The sequence below is a fragment of the Camellia sinensis genome, chromosome 14 (genome assembly GCF_055761805.1).
Source record: "Camellia sinensis isolate YWXY chromosome 14, ASM5576180v1, whole genome shotgun sequence".
In the NCBI taxonomy this organism is placed as follows: Eukaryota; Viridiplantae; Streptophyta; class Magnoliopsida; order Ericales; family Theaceae; genus Camellia; species Camellia sinensis.
Window position 1 is genome coordinate 101621650 of NC_138974.1, and position 25513 is coordinate 101647162.

The following is a 25513-nucleotide window of genomic DNA, read 5'->3' on the forward strand; positions in this document are numbered from 1 at the left end:
AGGCGGTACTAGGTCCTGCGCGGTAACAGCATACACGCGCCCTGTAGGCCCCTGATCTACCTGCTCACCTCTAGGAGCAAAAGACTGCTGCACTGACTGGGATGACGAAGCTCCCGGATTGGCCCTCGAGGCCTGCACAGACTGAGCTGGCTGATAACTCTGCGTCTGCCTAGAACCAGACGCTCCTGAAGTAGCACTCAACTGTGGGCAATACCTCTTCAGGTGCCTAGGCTGACCACACTGATAACAAGACAGAGGTTGGCCCCTGCCCTGACTCTGGCCTTGAGGTCTAGCTGAAGAAGAAGCAGCTCGCTGACACCCTCCCTTCTGCGGGCAAACCGAAGACTTGTGACCCAGCTGGCCACACGCAAAACAAGTCAAGCCTCCCTGACAACCTCTCCTAGAGCCCGCACTCGGCACTGGAAAGGTCGATCTAGCCAAACCACCCTGAGACTGCTGAGGGTTAGAACCCCTCTGTCTCCTGCTGTCACCCTGACCATCTTGGCTCCTCTTGGAGCCTCTCTGCCCTTCATCCTCTTCCTGTATCATAATCTTCATATGAGCAGCAGCATCAACCAAACGTCTGTACTCTTGGATAAAGGACCCTCAAACTCTCAGCTTGAGTCCACGCCTCAACTTCCGCTCAAACTCAAAACAACGGCGTTCCTCGGACGCCACCAGTTCAGGTGCAAACCTGGACAGACTAGTAAAAGTAGCCTCAAACTCGACCACTGACAAGCCCTGCTGTTTAAGCTGGCAAAACTGCTCCCTCAGCTTCTCCCTAGCAGCTGAAGATAAAAACTTCTCCTGGAAAACATTCACAAACGCCTCCCATGCACCACCAACACTGCCCTTCTCGTACTTCCACCGTTGACCCATATCTCCCTTCAGTTGGAAGGATGCCAAGGTCACCTTTAAAGCCCTGTCCTCGATGCCAAGCATCTCAAACGTCTTCTCCATCTGCTCCAACCACTCGTCAACCTTAAGTGGCTCCTTCGGATCCCTTACAAACTCGTCTGGATTGGACCGGAAAAATTACCGCTTCAAGAAGGAAGGCCCTGCCTCAGCTGCGTGGGCCTGTTCCTGATTCCCAGCTCTGAGAATACCCAAAGCTCCTGCTATCTCTTGGGCCAAGGCACTCATAGCCTGCTGACCCGCTGGCTCGGCCCCATTGGCCTGACCAACTCCCTCCTGCTATGCCGGAATATCATCCGGTAAAGGCATCTCTTGCCTACCACGCCTACCACGTCCTTGTCCTGGCTTCCTAATAAAGGTAACCAAGACCATTAGCACATTTACAAATGTGCCGAAGCTATAACACTCACGTCCTAATGCACGGACAACTGTAATTCACTCCACGTAAGCACTTAATCACATAAGCAATTACGAATTTCATTTCTGGATAATGATAGTCTCGAGGCGTTACTAGAGTTCCGGTTAGAAACAGCCTTGATCGAGTGCTTTTCCAACAAGACTCCCAGAAACCCAAGGATCCAATCAACATCCTAGAAACTACATTCCATACCCACATAGTTACATAAACATGTTATCATACAAGCACATAACACTACATCTAAGTCTCTATCAAGCGAGACAAACCCATTGTGATCCTAATCACTTCCCACGTACCCAAAGTATTCAAACCCGGTAGGCTCTGATACCAAGTTGTAACGCCCTCAAAAAAAAGAAAAACATAAAACCCATCACTTTAGACATGCATTGATATAAAAGAAACCAACCATTTCTATTCATTAGAGTAATTCTTACAATTGTATTACATGTTAACAACAAAAGCAAATGCCCTATGGGCTTACAGCTTTCCAAGTCAACACCTGGTTACACAAAAGATGAGTACTAACTCTATATAAAATAAGCCCTTGGCTTGATATACATGTAATACAAACAAAATAAACAAAAGGAGTCTTCAACTCTCATCATCATCATCCAAGCTATGTCCTTGGAGGTGGCATACTACCTGTACCTGAAAATAATGTCCCATATAGGGAAACTGAAATGAAACATGGTCATGAAATGGAAATGGATTAAGAATTGATTTATGGAAATTGAACATTTATCAATTGCTAATGTCTTAGTTATTACTCATACTGTGGTTAGCATATTTCTACTGGGCGTTGGCTCACCCTATATGGGACATTATTTTTAGGTACAGATAGTATGCCACCTCCAAGGACATAGCTTGGATGATGATGATGAGAGTTGAAGACTCCTTTTGTTTATTTTGTTTGTATTACATGTATATCAAGCCAAGGGCTTATTTTGTATAGAGTTAATACTCTTCTTTTGTGTAACCAGGTGTTGACTTGGAAAGCTCTAAGCCCATAGGGCATTTGCTTTTGTTGTTAACATGTAATACAATTGTAAGAATTACTCTGATGAATAGAAATGGTTGGTTTCTTTTATATCAATGCATGTCTAAAGTGATGGGTTTTATGTATTTTTTTTGAGGGCGTTACACGCGCCTTGCCTCAAGATCTCTTAACTTGTCTGTTTTGTGCTTGGTTGTGGACCAAGAACTTGTGTTTTTGCTTTTGAGGGTAGAGGGTGGCTTGTTGGCCATCCCCTCAACCCATCGGCCAAGGCATGAAGCCATCGGCCTTGTTTTCTTGCCATCGGCCAAAAGTGTTGGCCGATCGGCACTCTTTTTAGCCGATCAGCCCTTTTGTTGGTCGATCGACCATGTTATCTGGCTGAGCCCTGTTCATCTGCTTTATGCAGATATTTTATGCCAGCTGTCATAGCTGACATGCACAATTCACATCCTCTATACACGTGTATGGAGGGATTTGTTTCAATTGCTTGGCTTGCTCAACAAGCTTAGGAATTGAAATTCTATAAGAAGGGAGCTCCTCCTCTCTTCTCAGAGGTTTAGAAAATTAGGGTTTGAGTGTTAGATATAGTTTTGTATCTATCTTGCCTTGATTCTTCATTTTGTGCTTCAAAGTGTCATTTTGTCTTACTATTGTACACAAACACCTAGTAGAACACCATCCTCTTGGAGCTGAGGTCCCTTGAGGTTGATTTCAGAGTTCTTGGACTGGTTTAAGCTTGGAAAAGTTGCTGGAGTTATGTTCTTGAAGGTGGTCTTCAAGGGTGAGTTCCTTGCTTTTAAAGCCCCATTCTTGCTTAAGCTTTTAGACCCTTTTGCTTATTGTTTTAAGCTTGACTCTAAACTACAATAAGTTCTAATTTTTGATGCTTTAGATCTTTGTTTAAGGTCATTTTGAGGCTGGGGGTGATCTACCCCCTCTTAGGCCTTGTTAGGCCTTGTTTTAGGCCATCCCTCTTGGCCCTTGTTCTTGGCTTTGCATGACCTTTCTACCACTGAAATCTAGAGGATTTTCAGTGGTGGAAGTTTAGTTTTGAGGTCTTAAATAGGAGAGGGTCATCCCCTCTCCTTGTTGTCTTGCATGCTAGTATAAATGGCTTATATTGGTAGCATGTTTGCTTAGCTTGTTTTAGCTTCATTTCAACAATTGGCCGATCGTATAGCGAGATTGAAAGACCCATCCTCATCGATAATGACCTCGCCATCTACCACGGGTTCATTATTTTCAGCACGATGGTCAGATCGTACGGATTTTGAAACCCCTTTGTTTCAAAACCTACCTGATAGTGTCCTGGTTGCTCGAAACAGGCTTGATGGTAAGAATCAGGATGAGAATCTTCTAGATCGTCCTACAGATCTAGGGCTGGAAGAAAATACTGTCTCAGTCGAGGTGGTCCAAACTAGTGAAGAGATCCCAGTGCAGACGCCGAACCCCGGAGATGTTGGTCGCGAAGATATGGCTTCCCGAAGTGGTGCGCTTTCAAATTTTAGAGGAGGTAGAGGAGGTAGAGGGCAAGGAGGAGGCAGAGGTCAAGGCCCTTCAAAATTCTGGGCTGATGTGGCTGCATCCTCATCGAGATCTAACATCCCGTTGAGGTATGTCCCCCCTATTCGGAGTGATGGCTATGTTAGTGTGAGTCTCCCCCCAAGGCCCAACCCCTAAGAGAAATGGGATTCATGTCTGGTAGGGTACTTCCTGGACAAAGGGGTGGCTTATAATTACTTGAAAAACAGTGCGTTTGCTTTATGGAAAAATAAGGGTTTGAAGGAAGTTCTAGCAAATGGAGAAGGCTTTAGCTTCTTCATTTTTGAAAGCCCTGAATGTTGTAGTGCGGTCCTTGAAGGAGGGCCATGGTACATAGGGGGTTCTAACCTTTTTCTGAAAAACTGGACTCGGATGATGAAGCTTTCGAAGGAAAAAGATACTACTGTTCCAGTCTGGGCTAAGTTTTTCAATGTGCCTTTTGAGTATTGGGATAGTGATGGGTTGAGCCGGATTGCAAGTGCCGTAGGTACTCCTCTGTTTATGGATCAACTCACTGAACAGGGTAGTAGAGTGTCCTTTGCCAGAGTCTGCGTGGAGGTTGAAGCAACATCTACTCTTCCATCGACTAAAGGAGGATTTAATAATCCTCATCGACTGAAGGAGGTTAAAAAATTTTTGTTAAATGAAGACATTAAAATTTTGGGCATTTTGGAAACGAAAATAAAAGCTTTAAATGAACAGCAGATTTTTTCTGGTGTAAACAATTGGCCCTTTTTGACTAACTCACAACCTACTAAAACTGGGAGGATCTGCGTCTGCTGGGACCCAGCTTTTTGTAAGGTTACATTGTTATCAGCTTCTGACCAATATATTTTTTGCGAAGTTCATGAATTTTCGTCTAATAACATGTTTAAAATCTGTTTTGTTTATGCTGATAATAAACCTGACATTCGAAAAGAGTTTTTTGAGTTTATGGCTACGACTTCCCATTTGCAGTCCAAAACTCCTACCATGTTTCTGGGGGACTTCACTGCTATAAGATACCCGTATGAGAAATCTGGGGGCTCTGTTAGTTGGTCTAGGGTCAAAGAGGAGTTTAATTCATACATTTTGAAATCTGAGTTGGTTGATCTATCTTACGGGGGTTGCCAATTTACCTGGGCCAATAAGAGAACTAGTGGGGATTACATCGCAACCAAAATTGATAGAGTGCTGGTTAATGAGGCTTGGCTGGATACCTTTCCTGCCTCTTTTGCCACATTTTTACCCTCTGGCATATCTGATCACTCTCCTGCTGTGGTTAATGTTTCTGACAAGAAATCTTCTTTTAAGAAACCTTTTAAATATTTTGACTTTTGGGCCGACCATAAGGACTTTAATTCTATGGTTTCTAGAGTTTGGAATCAGTATATTTATGGTGTTCCTATGTATAGGGTGTGCCAAAAATTGAGATATTTGAAGCCTGAACTTAAGGCTCTGAACAAGAAAGACTTTAGTGACATAACTACTAGAGTCCAAACCTCTAAGGGTGAGCTCTTCTCTGCTCAATGTAAGCTGGATAAGGATCCGAGTAATTGTGAGTTGCAGAAAATTGAGCACACTATCTTCAAGCAGCATGTTGACCTCCTGGCTGTTGAAGAGAGTTTGGCTCTCCAGAAATCTCGTGTCCAGTGGCTTAGCCAGGGGGATAGAAATAGTAGCTTTTTCTTCAAAACCATTAAGGGTAATATTAATAGGGGTAAGATTTTGAATCTGGAGTTGATGGATGGCCAAAAATCTTCTAAAATAGAGGACATCCAGAATGCATTTACAAACTTTTTCTCTGGCTTGTTTGGTACCCCGTTTGATGACCAGTATCATGGTTTTGGTAGAATTCAGTCCCTGGTTAAGACCCGTGTTTCTCCTGATCAATCTCTTTTGCTTGCGAGCCCTGTGACTGACCATGAGATCAAGGATACTTTTTGGTCTCTTAAGACCAATAAGGCTCCCGGTCCTGACGGTTTCTCTGCGGGTTTTTTTAAGTCATCGTGGGCTATTGTTGGCAGAGATGTTATCCAAGCCATTAGAACGTTCTTTGAGTCTGGCAAGCTTCTGTCTGAAGTTAATAGCACAATCATTGCTCTCATTCCCAAAGTCCCCAACCCTGCGAAAGTGGGTGACTTCAGGCCTATTTCTTGTTGCAACACCATCTATAAGTGCATTGCCAAGATCATAGCTAACAGGATTAAATCCGTTCTCCCTGATCTTATTGACCCTGTTCAATCCGCTTTTGTTCAGGGTCGGAGAATTTCTGATAATATCTTCCTATCTCAAGAGCTTATGAGGGGGTACCATAGGCATTCCCCTACTCCGAAGTGTGCTATGAAGGTGGATATCATGAAAGCTTATGATAGCGTGAGATGGGATTTTATACTTGATATTCTCAAGGCTATGGCCTTTCCTCCTGTCATGATCTCTTGGATCAAGGCCTGCATCACTAGCCCTTCTTTTTCAATTTGTATCAATGGTAGCCTTCATGGCTATTTTAAAGGAGCTAGAGGTCTTAGACAAGGTGACCCTATGTCCCCTTACTTATTTGTTTTGGCCATGGAAATCCTGGCCAAAATCTTGGCGGAGAAAGCTAAGCACCCTCTTTTTAAGTTTCATTGGAAGTGCGACAAGACTAAAATTATCAATCTTTGCTTCGCAGATGATCTTATGATCTTTAGTAGGGGTGATGCCTCTACTGTTAAGCTCATTATGGAAGGCCTTAAGGAGTTTTCATCCTTGTCTGGCCTAATTCCTAATCCCAGCAAAAGTAACATCTACTTTTCTGGTTGTGATATGGAGTTGAGAGCTTCTATTCTTGAGATTGCTAAGTTTAATGAAGGGACTCTTCCTGTTAGGTACCTTGGTGTCCCCTTAATTACCACGAAGTTGAGGGCTGCTGATTGTGGTCCTCTCATTGATAGGATCACCAAAAGAGTGAAGAGTTGGACCAATAGAGCTTTATCTTACGCTGGTAGAAGCCAGCTCATTCAATCCATTCTCTTTTCTATGCAAGTGTACTGGTCCTCCCTTTTCATCCTCCCCAAGAAGGTCATTAGGGAGATTGATAGTATTCTTACAGCCTTCCTTTGGTCTGGAACTGATCTTAAAACTCATAGTGCCAAAATTGCCTGGGATTCTGTGTGTGCTCCAAAAAATGAGGGAGGTTTGGGCTTTAAATCTTTAGATATTTGGAATAGAGCGGCCATAGCTAACCACATTTGGTTTTTGTTTTCTGGGGGTGAGGGATCGATGTGGTGTCAGTGGGTCAAATCTTACTTATTAAAGGGGAAGAGTTTCTGGATAGTTAAGGTTCCTAATGATCCCTCTTGGGTGTGGAGAAAATTATTGTCTCTTAGGAAGTGGGTTTCCCCACTGATTAAGCATAAGATTGGGTGTGGGGACACCACTTTCCTTTGGTTTGATAATTGTCATCCCATTGGTCCTCTTTGGAACAAATTCGGGGATAGAATTATTTATGACTCTGCCCTTAACAGTGATACAAAAGTCAGTAAAATCATTGATGGGTCTTCTTGGAAGTGGCCTTTTCCCATTTCTTGGGAAATTCAGGAGCTAATCTCCTCTACTCCTGTGTGTTTTCTTCCTAATCCTTCCAACACTGATCAAGCTATTTGGAATCTTACCACTGATGGTAAGTTTTCCATTCAATCAGCCTGGAATCATTGGAGAAAGAAATTCGATAAAGTGGTTTGGCATAAGCTTGTGTGGGGCCCTCACAGAATCCCTAAAGTCAGCTTCATTGTTTGGGTGGCTCTCCACAATAGACTTTACACTGGTGATAGGCTCCGTATGTTTGGCCTGTCCACTAGCTCTCAATGCCCCTTTTGCCTCCACCTGGAGGAAAGCCACTCTCATCTATTCTTTGAATGCATCTTCTCTAGTAGAGTCTGGAGTGCCATTGAAGTCGCTTGTAACATTATGTAGCCTGTCCTTGGCTGGCCTGAGAGTGTTACTTTTGCTTCTAAGGAGACTAAAGGTAACTCTTTGAGAGTGAATATCATTAGTAATGCATTCTTGTGTTCTGTTTACATGATCTGGATTGAGAGAAATAACAGAATTTTTAACAAAGAGCTAAAACCTGAAGAGGTGGTCATTAAATCTGTTATCCAAATGGTTAGAAATAGAATGCTGTCAATTAAGAATATTCCTAGATCTAATGGTGACAAATGGTTTCTTGATAAATGGAGTTTGTCGGAGACAATTCTGAAGCCCCATAGCATCAGAAATGGGAGGGCTGCTGAGTGATGTGAGTTCACTAAATGTGGGTCGAGAGATGGTGAGCTTATATGAGGGTTTTATGTATTTAAGCTTTTTTCTTTTGCAGGTATATTCGGGTGTCCCAAGTGGATCTATCTATCCTTGAGGGTCGAGTGATGAAAGTTACTTTATATATTCTCCAATTATCTGTGGGTCGAGTGATGTTAGCCATAAATTTTTAACTAATGTCTATATATACTGTAAATTTTTATATGCAGGTTAAGGAAGCTAATTTCGAGTGGTGTGAGCCCCTAAATTGTGGGCCGAGTGTTGAGAGTTACTACATTGAGGGTGCTGCTGCTATGTTTTGTCTTTGGTATCACTGGATATACTCATTTCTGATTTCTTCTACAGGGTCTATTACAATGTTTGAGCAATATGGTGGCTGCCTGGATAGGGATACGTGCTATGCGTCTGAAGAATGTGACTGTTATGAAATTCCTATGCTGGGCAGATCGGGCTGCTGTGGGTCCACTATTATGTTTGAGTTCTATTGGGGCTGTATGGACTGCTTTGGGTTCGATGGCACTATGGGTGGTCGTGTTTGCTGGCAATTGTTGATGGCTGCTTGTAGCGCCTTTGTGGATACTTGTCTTTCTTTTATTTGTATTTTATTTGACTGTGTATGGACTATGAGTGTTTTGCTAGGTTATCACTCCTTTTGGCCTAGCCGTGTGGGATGTACATGGCCTATCATTTTGTGTCTGCTGCTAGGTGTTGCCGTTTTGTGGGCTGATTTCGCTCAGATTTGGGTCGCTGTTTGGATGTGTTCATGGTCCTCATTCGAATTTATGCGGCTCATGAACATATTTTGGGGGGTTATTATTTTCCCATGTTTTGATTTCCTTTCTCCAGTTATAGTCTTGTTTGTTACTGGTCCTATTTTATTTTGGCTTTTGCTGGTTGTGTGAGTTCGTCTTTTTCCTTTGTTCTTGTATAGTTTCTGTTAGGTCCTGGGGTATGCCCCTTGTAGCTGTGTAATCTCTGTTTTTTATTTATGTCTTATTCACCCAAAAAAAAAAAAAACTAGTCTTATATGCTTCATGTTTGAGCATGTCTTTCTAGCTTATGTTGACTCCATTTTAGTGGGGTTTTGGTGTTGCTTTAGCATGCCATGACTCTATTTTGGGTGGCTTTAGTTGGCTCTTACATGCTTTATGTACTTGTCTTGCAATCCTCTCATTTGCCTTAACATGCATCATGCTTTGACATATCATTCTAGCATGCTTTTGGCTTAACTTCAAGAAGCTTTTGTCCATATTTTAGCACGGTCTAGCTCTGATTTGTGTTGGTTTAGTCATGCATGACTTGCTTTGTATAGCCATGGTTCATTCTAGCTTGTTAGCTTTGAGTGTCCAAGTCTCTAGCATGCGTTACTTGGACTATTATCATGATTTGGCATCATTTGAAATGTTATTTCAGTCCATGTTTCATGCTCATATACTTGCACTTATCACTTCTTTAATGCTTTAAAGAGTTGATGTCTTATGCCTCATGAATGGACCATTGTGTATGCCTCCATGCTTAGGTCTTTGGGATGCCATCTAAGTGGATTTTTGGGCTTATTTTGATATGCCATAACTTTGGTTTTATTGGTTTAAGTCATGCCATGTTTGGTTTTGATAGGTGTAGTGTAACACCCCTTTGTAGCCTTGCATGCTTCATGCCTTTTGGAGTTGTATTGTAGCTTGTGTTGGCTAGTTTCGAGCATGTTTTTGGTCTTATCTTGACCTACCTTGGGACTATTTTGGATGCCCTTGGCCCTTTGGGGCTTACCTTGCATGGCCATGGTTTGAGTCCCTTGGCTAGCCTTAAGCTTTGGGCTTTCTTGTATGCTTTGCTTGCTTTGTTTGGTTGGTTTGACACCTTTCCATGCATGATTTCAGAGCTTAAAATGTTTGTCACATGTCCATATTTGTTCCCTTTTAAGTGCTCTTGAAAGTTGCCGTCCTATGCCTAGGTGTTGGACCATTTACATGTGCATGTTTACTTTGCATTTTCATGCTTCCAATTCATAACTTTGGCCATTGATTTTGGGCATGGCTGAGGTCCGTCCATCTTTAGTTTAAGTCCATTTACCATGTTGTTTAAAATTGCTACTTTACATCATGCTTACATGCTTGTTGCATGCTTGTCATATTGCATGTTGTCACATGCTTGCTAATTGACATGTTGCATACTCATCCATCTTGCATACTTGTTGGATTACATGTTGTCACATGCTTGTTGTTGGTATTGTTGTCACATACCTATGCCATGAATCTTTACATGTTTAGGTTGTATGCCTATTGCATATTAGTTGCATTGCATGATATTGTTGCATGTTGTTGCATGCTTGAGTTGTTTGCATGTTTGCTTGCATGCTTAGGTTGCATCGCATTGTGTGTACATTGCCTTGCCTCTTGATGAAGCATGATAGAGGTTAAGGTCCCTTGTGTGTTTTGTGCATTTCATTTGATATCAAATTGCACACTTGGCTCCTTTGGCCATCATGTATTGAAATGCGTAATTGGTGGTCCGAGGGTCGAGAACTACACTCCTTTGAGTCTCAAACATGATAAGGGGTGTAGTTGCAAAAATTGTCTTGTAAATGCATTGCCATACTCTATTTGTCCTCTGCTGCAGCAAAAGGAGCACTCTGCAGGAATAGATGGCCGATTGGCCATTTTCAGTGCCGGTCGGCTACAAATGTTTGGCCGATGGCTTCATATGTGGTCGATGACCCCTGTTTCTTGGGCGATGACCATGATTTTTGGCCGATGGCCTCCCACAGTGCCCATGGGGTGAATCAGAAGTGTGTTGGGAATTTTCACACTTTGCAGAGGTACAGAGCAGTGCAAACAGAGGCAACATGAGGCATGGCAACGGATTTCCGAGTGAAGCCGACCGAACATGCATTTGTCCCTCTTCTCAAGGCCTCTTTACTGTTTTTCATAGCTTAATTAATTTGTTAATTATTTAAGTGTTGTAATAATTAGTTGTAGCTAGTTATTCATTTGATTGTGTAATAATTAATTAGCTTGTTAGTTAGTTGATTAGATAGTTTGTATTATTCTTTCGGTCTCTCCCTCGAGAGACCCAATTGGTGTAATAAGCGTGCGTCTGTGTGATACATGTCTTCCAACCCCCATTTCTTTCTCCCTTTTACTTAATCGCTTACGATGGTTAGTTCTAGGGCATGTTTCGATTAGCATACTTATGCTCGCATGTTTGCATTCATTCATCAATATTGCATGCACTAGGCTCGGCGCATCATACTAACTGCATTGTATTTCAATTCCTATTTGAATACATGTATCAAGTTGTCGCATCTCATATGCCATCTTAGAATAGCTGAGCCTATTTCTAGTTGCATTTTGCATGTGTTGCATTAGCCATCTTAACATGAGCTAGGATCTTGCATTTGATTACTAATTAGTTTTTATTTTGGCTCGGAGTACACTATAAGTGTTTATGCTTTAGCATCTTGCACGTGTGTGAGTGTTAACATGACAACATGCTTGCCATGAGGCTAATTGCTTATGTGATATAACTGCCTAAATGCCTGTGAGTGAAGGTTGGATTACTTGAGTTGGAACAATTCATTGAAATCCGTGTTTTAGCCTACTTGCGAGTAGCAAACTTCAAACCATTTCTAAAGAAACGGATATGCGATGCTTTGTTCCAAATTAAGTGATCTAGTCTATACTTGTGTGTTGTGCGCATCACATAGTAATTCTAGCTAATTAACCGGAATAAGAACGCATGTGTTTTCAAAAACAAGATATCATGCTTAGTACAGGCCGATCTTTGATCGGGCGAGTGGGGGTGCTCATTGCATGACCTTCCCCTCTTGTACCCAAGTTCCCGAGCTGAGGCAACTTTGGTGATGACGGACACGTGGCCTTAGGCACGAGTCAGGGTTTCCTAAATTTCCCAAAAATAAAATATTTAGGTGGCGACTCTATATCTAGCAAAGCAGTCCATGTTTGGAACTTCTTTATAAAAATCAATTTTCTAAAACAATTTGTCGGATTTGGACTCTTTGGTGATTTTTCAGTCTTGCATTGCACTTTGCAAGATTAGATTCAGAACCATGACATTGAGTCCGAACTGTAGTATGCTAGAGAACAAAACGAGATTTTCTCGGGAGTTCTCCGGGCACGTCTACAAGAGGGTACAGGCCTAGATAAAAATCTTTCTTGTATGGGATGATACTTTCCAAAAAGAACAGGAAGATAGCGGGAGTGCGAAACTAAGGAACTGGCTTTAGATCGGCTCATTTGGAGGGAATAAAGATGAATCAATAAACATTACAATAATTGGCTTGACCCTGATCAAGTTGCATTTCTCGATCACTAGATACATGATATGTCAAAGGCTTGATGACCACAGGCTTTTCAAACAGCAAGTTTCTGCCCTTGTCCCCTTCTGTGTAGGATTCCAACTCCTTCGTTACTGATCGACTGATTCTTTTCCTTCTATTCACCTCTCCTTCACTATTGCAAAGCAGCTTCGCTCAATCAATGCTACAACATTTTAGTTGAGTCTAAGAATGTGGGTTTTTCTAGTGGATTGGAGCAGCTTCGCTGTCCCATGCAGGTGAAGGGCCAGGATCTACCAAAGTGGTTTCTTGCCAGTAGAAATCGAGCTTGAAACAGATTAGAATCCGAATTGGTATGAAGAAGGTTGCTGATTACAGCCCATGGGTACTCTAAGAACAAGGAGGCCTACTAGCATCTATAAGCCATCCATACAAGAAGAGAATACTTAAAGAAGTGTCACGCTTCGCTTGGGTAAGTCCACCAGACTGGTCACTTCTGCTAGGGAAATAGATGGTAACGATAGGGCATTGACCTTGACTCTTTTGGAAACAGACTGAGACTTTTCTATATAGGTGCTCTTTCGTAAGTAGGAGTGTAGCGCTTCACAGGTAATGGTATAGGATGTGCTTCTTCCTTTTATAGCGGCTTCTGTCATTTTTACATAGATGTTTTAATAAATGCTATGTCTCCCTCTCTTTACTTCTGCTAATGAAAGCATGGTTCTTGCCCCCCTCCCTTCTTGGAGCTCGTCCATTCATTGGGTGATCCCTTGCTCTCATGTTCAAGTGTTTGCTCGTCGTTTAGGCCGGTGAGTGAGAGCCCCAATACTTTGAAGTGAGTGGGCGGCTATGAGTTAGTTAGCTTCCCTTTCTTTCATGATAGAGTCTCTAAGAGAGAATGCGATGGTTCTACCTGAGTGGCTTGTAGTGGGAAGGTTCATAGTCAGAAAGCAGTCGCTAGCTAGTTGATTTAGACATGGAGTTCCATCAAGCAAAGTAACATATCTCAACGTCGAAGTCAAAGGTGGGCATGTAGGTCCATCCTAACAATACGAAAAGAAAGCAGACTTGATCATCTGAGTAGTCTGATATAACATCTACCAATGACGAAAGTAGCCAACCTACGAGCACAGAAGAGCGTGGTACCGTTGCCCTTCTCTAAGGACCTACCTTGAAATGCTGCACCTATTCCCTTCTCCTAACTGCGACCTAATTGGATGTCTCACCCAGTGTAAAAGAGTGAATTAGATGTGTATTAGTAAGTATTGGAGATGACTCTTTTAAGTGATGTCTTAATTCCCAAAAACATATCTTTTTTCACGAGTTAGGAAAGCATGGTCTTGTTCTATGGACGAAGAAGAGTGAGGGTAGAAAGATTGAATAACATAGAAGGGAATAAGAATAGTATAAAAACCACTACCAGAAAGGATAGTCGTGATCTCCCTTCATGGCCGGTCGACCTAAACCTCCACCTATTGTTTTCTCAACCCCACCACTTTCTATAAGTAAGGGAAGGTAAGGCAGGCTCGGTCGGGAATATTGAGTGAAGTTTCATCGATTTGCAACTTCAAACAATGGTTTGCGTGGGCTCGAGCAACTTAGTGAAAGACCTCCCCTACCTACAACTATTCTCAGCCACTACCTACACCGATGGTTGCTCTTGGGCTGTAGTAAGTAGATCGAGAGATTGTTTTGTCCCTTGTCCCCGAATATGGGTAAAAAATTCGCATACAATGTTGCTCTAAAGGTTTGTAATCTCTTTTCGAAACTTCAAAGCCTTTACTACAACGAAGAGAGAGTTGCGCCAGGGTTGAAGCCAAAACCTTTTGGTATGATAGGCTCAAGGTGAGGAAAGCCTTTTGACAACCTTACTAGTACCGGTCTGAGAAAAAAGGGCGCTGAGTAGTAAAAATTTGGAAGTAAACATAAGAAATGGAAACTGTTTACCCGCTAGATCGGATGGTCTTTCAAGCAACCCATCAATCCCATCCAGGAATAGAAACCCTAAAAAAAGAAAAATGGCATGATAGTGTTGTTACCCGAAGACTTAAATGAATAGCCATCTCAGGTAAGAGCAACCGAGATCCAATGAAAATTTGCGTGTAGCTTTTATGCATAGCCTATATGTTAGTGATCTAAAATATTCCCCTAACTTTTTGAGACTTGTTTTGTCTCATGCGATGGTTAACTCGGACCTTATCTTGATGGTATGCTTAATGACCTAGAAAGAAGCGACGAGGAAGCAAAGCCATCTACAAAGCTTTGCCTGCAGTCATAGTACTCGGCTCGTCACTACTTTGATTCAAAAGGTAACCGACAGTTCCCGACTTTCTTCGATTTTCACAACCGTAACATGAACTGTCCCACATTGAGGGTATTTTGACAGGCAGGGCATCTGGGACTTGCCTGTTCCCTTTTCCTATTGCTTCTCGCGTCTCTTCTTTGCTTACCTTGAATTTTAAGATTTCAGTTCAACCTTTCAACTAGCTATGCATTTAATAAATTCTTCTTTCAACACAGGGTGATGTGTAGCTTGCTTTTCGTGCTCCTCAGAGAGGTTTAGTCTCCTCAGATACAATAGCCCTACAGTTCAGACTCCTACGGTTCTGAATTTGGTTTCACAAATGCAATGTGAAATAGAAAAAAACATAAATGAGAGTCTAAATCCAGCAAATCTTAGAAAATTCATTTTTCATCAGAGATGCCAGAAATGGATTGCATTGTCAGATTTCAGAGTCGCCACCTATAAATTTTTAGAAAATTTAGGAAATCCGTTACTCGTGCCAAAGGCCACTTGTCCGTCATAACTAAAGTGTCTCAGCTTGGGAACTTAGGTGTGAGAGGGGAAGGTCATGAATTGAGCACCCCACTCACCTAATCAAAGATCGGCCTCTACTAATCATGATGTGATTTTTATATACATTATATGCTCTTGTTCTGATTATTTTACTAACTTTCTATGTGAGGCACACAAGTATAGACTAAGTCACTCACTTTGGAATGCTTTGATTTCATGTTTTTTTGAAAAGTGTTTTGAATATGGGTCACTTGAAAAAGCGAGCTCATATATACATTAATCAAATACATCCCAACTTAAGCAAAATATCCTTCATCAACCAGCATTCAAGAGGTATATCAAATGAGCACTTAGCCTCATGGTAATATGCTTGTTATGGCAACACAAACATTTATGCAATATACTAAAGCGAAAATACTCACCTAGTACTCAACCGAGATAAGCCAAAATAGGAGAAAATAGTTTTTAAAATGCATGTTCTAATATGCAAGTGACTAATGCAACACATACAAAATGCAACTACTTGGTTCGGTTTCTTAAAATGACATATGGCTCAACTCAAAGCATGCGTTTAGCGCACATATTCAAGTACGTAGGAAATGATAATAAAGTTAGAGTGATGAGCGAAACCCAATGCATGCAAAAATGGATATTTACACATGATAATGATGTGAGACCAAAAATATGATACTATATGCAATCCATCATAAGCAAGTAAATATAAGGGAGAAAGAATGGGGGGCTAGAATACATACACAATATTACAAGTTTGCCCTTATGTAAGAGGGTTTCAATGTCCGAGTTTAAACTAATTATTACAACACCAAATTAACTAATTTAACTAGCTATTACAATTTCAAATGAATCTAATTAATTAAACATAATACTATCAAAGTATTGATTTTAAAGAACCATGGGAAGTGAAGCGTCGCATGCACAATTGAGAACATCCTTCCTGAAACCTCTCTGTTTGCTACCAGATTTTGTTCTGTTTGTAGTTAGAAAATTATTCTATTTTTGTCCTAGCTTTTGCTCTGTTCTGCCATGAAAATGCCACTGCCTACACAATAAAAGGTGGCCAGTTGGCCTTGAAAAGTTGTCGGCTGGATAGAAGTGTGGCCGGTCGGCCACTGTTTTTAGGTACTGCCCTGCTGCCACAGAATCAAAACAAAGCAAAGACAGAGTGTTTCCAAGAGGTGTTTATCCTTTTTGCCTTTCCCTATCATGAAACTAATCAAGGGAGGAGTAGACTCGATTCATAAACCATCAATTGTTAGAAAGTTGTTACATGATGATCTATGAACCGATAGGACAAAAGATTAATAAATGGAAATAAAAGACCAACAAAACCATGTCCCTATCATGGAGTTGCCTCAAGGGAAGTGGTAGACATTGCTTCTTGAATCATTAACGTCACCAAAGAGTATGTAATGATTCGAGACGAAACGGGTTCAATATAACGTCCAATTGAACACAATCCAATTTTATTACTCCTTTTTTCCTATTTTATTCCAATTTTAACCTCTTTTACATTACCTTGCCATTGTTTATTCATTTGTGTTCAAAAGTGATAACTACGTCCACGAAGTGTGGAAAGCGATAAAGAGAAGTATGAAACAAAAAAAGTTGTGCTTAGCATGAGAGAGATATAATGCCTTGGTAATGAACCTCCGAAGAGATTAAACCATTAAGCATGAAATGTCATGACCCAAACCCGCCGCTAAAAGTTTGGTCCATGACCGGCCTGTACTTAGGCCTCAAAATAGAAATTTTAGAATAACATTTAACCACATACGGGGCCTTAAACGGAAGCAATATCAATAAAGACAACATCCATTGAGCTTGTGCATACAGGATAGCTTAATTATTTTAGCATTTACATACATTCCCATAGTTACATATACAATCATAGAATTATGTAGATCTCACACACACTTAAATAAGACTCCAAAAATTGCATAACTCCTATCAAAATTAAGGCCTCAACACAAAGGCGTACCCCAGGCGGCTTGGCAAACAGGTTGACCCCAATACAATACTAGTGTCAATCCCCGATGGCTCATCTACATAAACATACATAAAAACAGAGTGAGCAAGTCTCAGTGAATAATAGTACGTAATAATCCAATAAATAACTTGAATCACAAGGTGTATAAATGCAGAGAACTTATAGTTAATCTTATCCTGTGGTTGCTTTCAGAATGGTCATAGGCCCAGTTTTTAATCAGAATGACTTTAAGCCCTTGAACAGAGTGGCATTGAGCCCTTAAACAGAGTGGTGTTAAGCCCTTATCAGAGTGGCATTAAGCCCTTATCAGAATGGCATATAGCCCTTATTAGAATGGCATTAAGCCCTTATCAGAATGACATATAGCCCTTATCAGAATGGCATTAAGCCCTTATCAGAATGTATGAACTCAAAAGGTGTCTCGCACGGATTCTAGAGGTGACTCGCATGGCAGCACTTAGCTCCGTGCAACACTTTGCTTCATACTAGCAGATCATATAGAATGGCCATAGGCCCAGATGTCATAGATTGGCCATAGGCCTCACATATGTCACAGAATGGCCATAAGCCTCATAACTTTCACAAAACGGCCACAGGCCTCAGTTCACATATGTATGGACTCAAGAGGTGGCTCGTACGGATTCTAGAGGTGACTCGCATTGCAGCACTTAGTTCCATACAGCACTTTGTTCCATACCAGAAATCGTTAGGTCTTAAAGACCGGTCAATCCATATCATGTCATAACATAGCGTAAACAGAATGGATAAACAGAAACATATTTATACATATTTTTAGTTATACTTGAATCATAAACAGAAATCAGAATTCATGTTTGATAATACATGGTACATCCAGTAGCGCTAACAAATCAACATAGAACATACTTGTTAGTTCCCTAAAGGAACCCCCGTACCGGGAACTTGTAACATACTTGAACCTCGGTATTATTACCCCCGTGCAAGGGCCATAATACCACGGTATTATTACCCCCGGGTAAGGGCCTTGTGCTAAGGATGCCATGAATACTTATATATATATGGACAATCATTCATTAATTCAAGACGTAACATATCAGAAAATAGAGCATTCCGTGTCACATCATGTCATTACAGTACGCTTAACAAAGACAGAATAATTTACATTCTAATGTGGGTTACATAATGATGTTAAACCTTTGTTTTCATATCGTAGATTCTAAACGACCTTGGGTCCATACGTAACACAACAAAATAATCTTGGATTCATACCGATACCATTGTTCAAGGATGAACATAAGCTCCATTTATTCTTTAAGAAGTAACGTAATACACTGATAAATAACAAAGGGTTAATATTTGTTATTGACAGAACAAAAGGATTCCAAAGTCATACCGATGTACGCAAATCTTCCCATATTCATAGAAGTTCACATTGATTTCCAATCGTCATAAATGTTTGTGTAACACTTACGAAGAACAGAGTGTTGGTGACAATAATTATCAACGATAAATAAGATATACATTTCTGTACTACTACTCACAGTGGTAGGTCTCTGATAGCGGTGGAACGATGTCCTCGTCTTGACCTACAAACATAATGCACATAGCAGATTATGAGGATAAAGCCAATCTCTTCTTATTCCTTAATCAATAGCCATGGTGGTTCTAAACTCATTAGTCCTCCATAGGTTATAATCCATGCCTCAGAAGATAGGAGGAATCGATAGGAAAATAGTTTAAGTGAAGAAATGGTACAAAACCGGGAGACAGAAAGTGAGCAACTCTCACTAATTTGGGCATAACTATTTCTTTACTTAGAATTTCGGAGTGAGACCACCACCAATGGAAACTAGACTTCCGGGGCTTGATTTTAGGCTCAAGAATCACTCAAAGTGGAGTCCGGATGCAAAAGATATGCTTGTTCAAAATTACCCAGTAAATGCTGAAACAGGGGTGGCCGCTTGTACGCCCACCTTAGCCGCTCGTGCGGTCCAATTCCGCTCGAGCGGAAGAACTCGGCCGCTTGAGCACCCAAAAGCAGAATGAAAACCCCTTTTTCCTCTTCATGTCCGCTCGTGTGGTGCCCATGGCCGCTCGTGCGCTCTGGGCAAAAAAACCAGTCCGAAAATAGCTCTTTTGCTCAAACATTTGGTTTTTTTCATTTTAAGCTTGGTTCTAAATATCAATCACTCAAAAACATATAAAATTGCCTAATAACATGATAAACTAAAATCAACCAAGTATAATCTCATCTCAAATAAATCAATCTTTGCCTCAAGTTAGGAATCCAAGTCTCACCTTTTTCATATATTCAAATTTCCATAAGATATACTCAAAATCATGCTAATACATCTTACCCATGGTTGATTCTCACATACCAAACTTCCAAATTAATCTTTGATCTCATGTATTAGATGAATTATCTACAAAAATGATAATTAGAGCCCCATACCTTCAACCTTTCCTTTTCCCCTTTGATCTCTTCCATCTTCCAAGCTTTAAGGTTGATCTTCTCTCTTTAATTCCCTTCAACCATCCATGAGTGTTGAGCTTCCTTAAAGAATTTGCCTCTCCTTCTCTCTCTCTCTCTTTCACGGTTCTCTCTATCTCTTTCTATCTTAGATATTTTTGGCTTTCCAAAAGATGAGTTCAACCCCCCCAAAACATATCTACTTATATAAATATATGCCCACATAATGTTTAACACAATAAGGAGAGGCCAAACGCGGCCTTACGAATTGCACAAAATCAAATTCCAATTAAACTTCCCAGATGGCTCTAAAAATTATGCTGATCATAAATACGTCCTCTGTTCTGGTTTCTGAAGCCTCTAAGGCCTTCAATTTGCATTACCAAGTTAACCACCCAAACGTACATTAACGAATCAGACAAATTAGATTTCCAATTAATTTTTCCAAATAGTTCTAAAAATTCTCATTAACATATTCAAGTACTCAATTTTGATTCCTGAACCCATAAAGGTTGGTATTTTAAATTTGTGGGAGCCGAATAAGTAAAACAGTCGGAAGATGTGTACCCCAGAAATTAGATACTGTTCGGCTTCATGTTGCGTGACTAGGACGCCGAATACGTTAGAAAAGCCGAATAGACGGAGGTCAGTGGCTCCGAATGAATAAAAAGAGAATGGGATAAAAGTAGGCTCAGGCCCCGAGGCCCAAAAAGCAAGTATAAATACAAGAACCAAAGATTTAGAAAGGTATGTAAGAATCACTTCACAAAACTGAGTAGACAAGCTATTCTGAGTGTTTGAACTAACTTGTCCGTCGGAGTGCTAATTTCGGCACCCCCGACCGGAGTGTTTGTGTCTTTTCAGGTGACTAGCGTCGGATCACTAGCGTCTCCCAGGATCTGAAGAGTATTTCCAAAACCACTTCTCCACAACTAGCGCCGTCTGTAGGAATACTCAAATACATCCATGGCAGGCGTGACTGAAGATCCTTCGATAGTCACTGATGAGACCGCACAGAGAGGTGACCTCATTACAGCGAACTCGTTTGGACCAAAAACCATCGTAGCAAGACTTGCCTCGGACCTCTGCTCATCTCCAAACCCAACGCAAAAGACAATACAAGTGACCATGGCACAAGCTAGGCAAACCAAACAGAGGTTGGACAACATCATTGATGAAAACGAACGCCTTTGTCACGATCTAGCCTCAGAAATAGCAAAATCCAAACAAACGGTGCGCCAGGCTTTTGAGCGACCCCCGAGGGCAGATGATCGACGATCTCGAACCTGACAGTAAGAAACTGACGGCCGCCATGCTTCAACAGATCATCTTAAGGAGTTGGGAAAGGACGAATGTCTCCACCAATGTGTCCGGAGGAGTGTGGTCGAAACACCTGCTCATCCAAAGGATGTATTTCCACTTGACATCGTCCACATGATATACAGCCTGCCAGCAGCCCCGGCCGTGCATGCGATCTAATCACATCCAGGCCCCCAACAGCAACTCACGCCATCAAAGCGGCCCCGAGAAATGCCAAGTATCACCTTTGACGATTCTATTTTGATCGGTGTAACACTCCCTCACATAGATCCGTTGGTTGTTGAGCTGCGTGTAAACCGGTTCACCGTCGAACGTGTTCTTATTGACCAGGGCAGTACCTCGGAGGTTATGTATTATAAAACCTTCACCAAACTCGGATTCAGCGAGTCAGACCTAATTCCGTCTCCTTATCCACTATTCGGCTTCAATGCCACTCCAGAGTACCCATTGGGAAAGATCAGCTTACCCGTTCGAGCAGGCTCCAGAACAGTGGACGTGGAATTCTTGGTCGTCAGGCTGCCATCGCCGTACAATCTCATCATGGGGTGATCGTGGTTGCATACCTTGCAGGACGTCCCAAGCACCTATCATCAACTGCTACGTTTCCCAATAGAACACGGCATTAAGCAAATCCGTGGATCCCAGAAATCGGCACAAGCATGTTATCTCCTTGCCGCCAGAATGCCAAAGGAACTGCAAGTAAACTCCATTGAGGTGCCGAATCGGGAGATCCTGGACGATGTTAGGTGGTATCCAAATAAGAAGGCCACGGAAGATTTAGACCGAGTTGACATTGATGGCAGCCTAGAAAAGTTCTTCATGATCGGCGCCTCACTGAATTAGGCCGACAGGCAGCAACTGATCTCTTTCTTGCTCAACAACCTTGACGTCTTTGCGTGGACTCCGTACAAAATGTCGGGAATAGACCTGTCAGTTTCACAGCACCATCTGAATGTCAATCCGAAATGTAAGCCGATCATTCAGAAAGGCCGACGGTCAGCCGTGGAGCACACTACCGCCATTGTTGAGGAGGTAGACAGACTGCCTCTCCAATACAGTGGTGGTGAAGAAGAAAAATGGGACTTGGCGAGTGTGCGTCGACTTCACGGATCTGAACAAAGCTTGCCCCAAAGACTGTTTTCCTCTACCTAGAATCGACCAGCTCGTCGATACGACAGCACGTCATCAACGCATGAGCTTCCTTGATGCTTACAGGGGATACCATCAAATCGCCATGCATCAAGATGACTAGGACAAAACTGCCTTCCTCACCCCAAGAGGAACCTATTGCTACAAAGTTATGCCCTTTGGACTGAAGAATGCAGGGGCAACCTACCAAAGATTGGTCACCGCCATGTTCATAGAGCAACTCGGCCACACTATGGAATTATACATCGACGATATGGTGGTCAAGTCCAAAGAAGAACAGAGTCATATAGCCGATCTAGAAAAGACATTCAGCATCTTACGCAAATACAGAATGAAACTGAACGCTTCCAAGTGTGCGTTCAGAATCGGCTCTAGCAAATTCCTGGGTTAAATCTTCAATCACCGAGGAATCGAAGCCAACCCGAGGCAAGTCACAGCAATCTTGGAACTCGGCTCCCCCCGTTCCGGAAAAGAAGTCCAAAAGTTGACGGGGATGGCCGCTGCACTCAACAGGTTCATCAGCCGGTCTACAGATCGCTGCCGACAATTCTTTCAAACACTACGGTAGGGTAAGGCTTTTGAATGGTCCACCGAATGCGAATCAGCCTTCAACGGACTCAAGACCTACCTCCACTCAGTACCTCTCTTGACAACACCCGCCGCTGGTGACCCGCTCATCCTATATCTGGCAGTTTCCGATAGGGCCGTCAGCACCGTACTGTTAAAAGAGATGTAGAGGGAGCAACGACCAGTGTATTATGTGAGCAAGGCAATGGTTGACGCCGAAACACGCTACCTTCCGCTGGAAAAACTCATCTTAGCCTTAGTCATGGCGGCAAGAAAAATGATGCATTACTTCCAGGGACATAGCATTGGGGTGCTAACAGAGTATCCCCTTCGATCAGTTCTACGGAGTGCAGAAGCATCAGGACGTGTTCAAAATGGGCTCTTGAACTCAGCCAATACGACATTCAATTTTTACCTAAAACTGCAATCAAGGGGCAGGTGTTGGCCGACTTTGTTGCCGAATTCACCGGTGAGCTTGCCAGCCTCAAACCTGATGAAGTTCGACCAAAGGCTGAAGTTCGACCAAAGCTGAACTGGAGAATTTATGTCGGGGATATTTGGCAATTATACTGTGTTGGATCATCTAACCAAAGGGGCAGTGGCGCCGGAGATGTAATCATGTCTCCAGACGGCACAGTAATTGAGCAGGCCGTCAAGCTTGGCTTCGAAGCATCAAATAACAAAGCCGAATACGAAGCCCTTCTAGCCGGTCTGCGGAATGCGCACCTTCTCGGTGCTCGGCGTCTGCTTGTGTTTTGTGATTCAAAATTGGTAATCAATCAGCTAAAAGGGGAGTACGCGACAAGAAACGACCGTATGGCGGCCTACATGAAAACGGCCAATTCCTTGCTGGCAAAATTTGACCATCACGAACTGAACCAAATAACACGCGACCATAACACACACATGGATGCCTTAGCGTGCCTAGCCTCCGCCATCAATTTTGAGATCAAACGGACCATTGAAGTAGGTTTCATCCCGGAGCCAAGTATTGGCCCTTCGGAGGAAATCCACGTCAACGTTATAGAATCTGCACCAAGCTGGATGGACCCCATTGCTGTATTCCTCTCTTCTGAATAACTCCCAGAGGACAAAAAAGAAGCACACAAGCTGCGAAATAAAGCCCTGCGATACTTTCTGGATCCGCAAGGAGGGCTTTATAAAAGTCCCTCTCTGGTCCATATTTGGAATGCTTGCACCCCGACAAAGTGGAGGAGCTTCTGACAGAGATACATGAGGGCAGTTGTGGTGCCCATTCTGGCGGACGCTCCCTGGCCCATCGAGCTATAACGCAGGGATACTATTGGCCGACAATGAGAGCTGACGCGGAGAGTTATGTAAAAAATGTGAACAGTGCCAAAAGTTCTCCCCATTAACCCATCTGCCTGCTGAAGAGTTGAACTCTATCACCAGCCCCTGGCCGTTTGCTCAGTGGGGACTTGATATCGTAGGACCGTTGCCCAAGGCCCCAGGGAACAAGCGATTCTTAATCGCCGCGACAGACTACTTCACAAAATGGGTCGAAGCGGAGGCTTTAACACATATACGAGATGTCGACATTAAACGCTTTGAATGGAGAAACATCATAACACGATTCGGCATTCCGAGAGCTCTCATCTCAGACAATGGCACCCAGTTCGATTGTGGCGTATATCGAGAGTTATGCAGCAAATATGGCATTCGGCCTTACTTCTCGACACCGGCCTACCTCCAAAGTAATGGTCAAGCCGAAGCCTCTAACAAATCCATCTTGGACGGCATCAAAAAGAGACTGGAAAAGGCTAAAGGCAAATGGGTCGAAGAATTGCCGAGTGTATTGTGGGCTCATCGTACTACGCCGAGGAGATCCACTGGAGAAATGCCGTTTGCTCTATGTTTTGGAACCCAGGCAATCTTACCCCTGGAAATCGGTCTCCCAACTCTAAAATTGCAAGTTTTTGATATGGGCCGAAACGACATGATGCTTGCCTTGGATCTGATTCTGTTCGAAGAGCAAAGAGACTGCGCCCTGGCATCTATGGCAAGGTATCAACAGCAGCTCGCCAAATCGTAAAATCAGTGAGTTCAGTTGCGCTGATACACGCTAGGGGAGCTTGTCCTGAAGAAGGTACCTCCAGCCGACTGGAGATCGGCCGATGGAAAATTGGGTCCAAACTGGGACGGGCCCTATCAGATAGATTCCATCGCAGGAATAGGGGCATATTGGCTCTCAGACATGTCAGGAAAAAGCCTGCCACTGCCTTGGAATTCAACACATTTATGTAAATTCTATCATTGACCCGACTTGTGGGCATGATACTTGTACATATTCCACCGTTGCAATACAAAGCTTTTCGTTTTCTCAAGCTCGCCCCCAAGCCTTTAAGGGCCGATTAAGCATTCTAAGGCCAAAATAAGCCTATGGATTCAGAGCCCCCTTTGGTGCAGGTCACCTCAAGGCTGATTAAGTCTCCGGATTCGGAGCCCCCTTTTGTGCAGATCACCTCAGGGCCGATTAAGTCTCCAGATTCGGAGCCCCCTTTGGTGCATGTCACCTCAGGGCCGATTAAGTCTCCGGATTCAGAGCGCCCTTCGTAGATATCACGATTGGCCACACTAAGTCTCCGGATTCGGAGCCCCTTTTGGTGCATGACAACTTAGTGCCGATTAAGACTCTGAATTCGGAGCGCCCTTCGTGGATATCACGATTGGCCAAAATGAAGCCTCCGAATTCGGAGTCCCCTTTGGTGCATGTCACCTTAGGGCTGATTAAGTCTCCGGATTCGGAGCCCCCTTTGGTGCA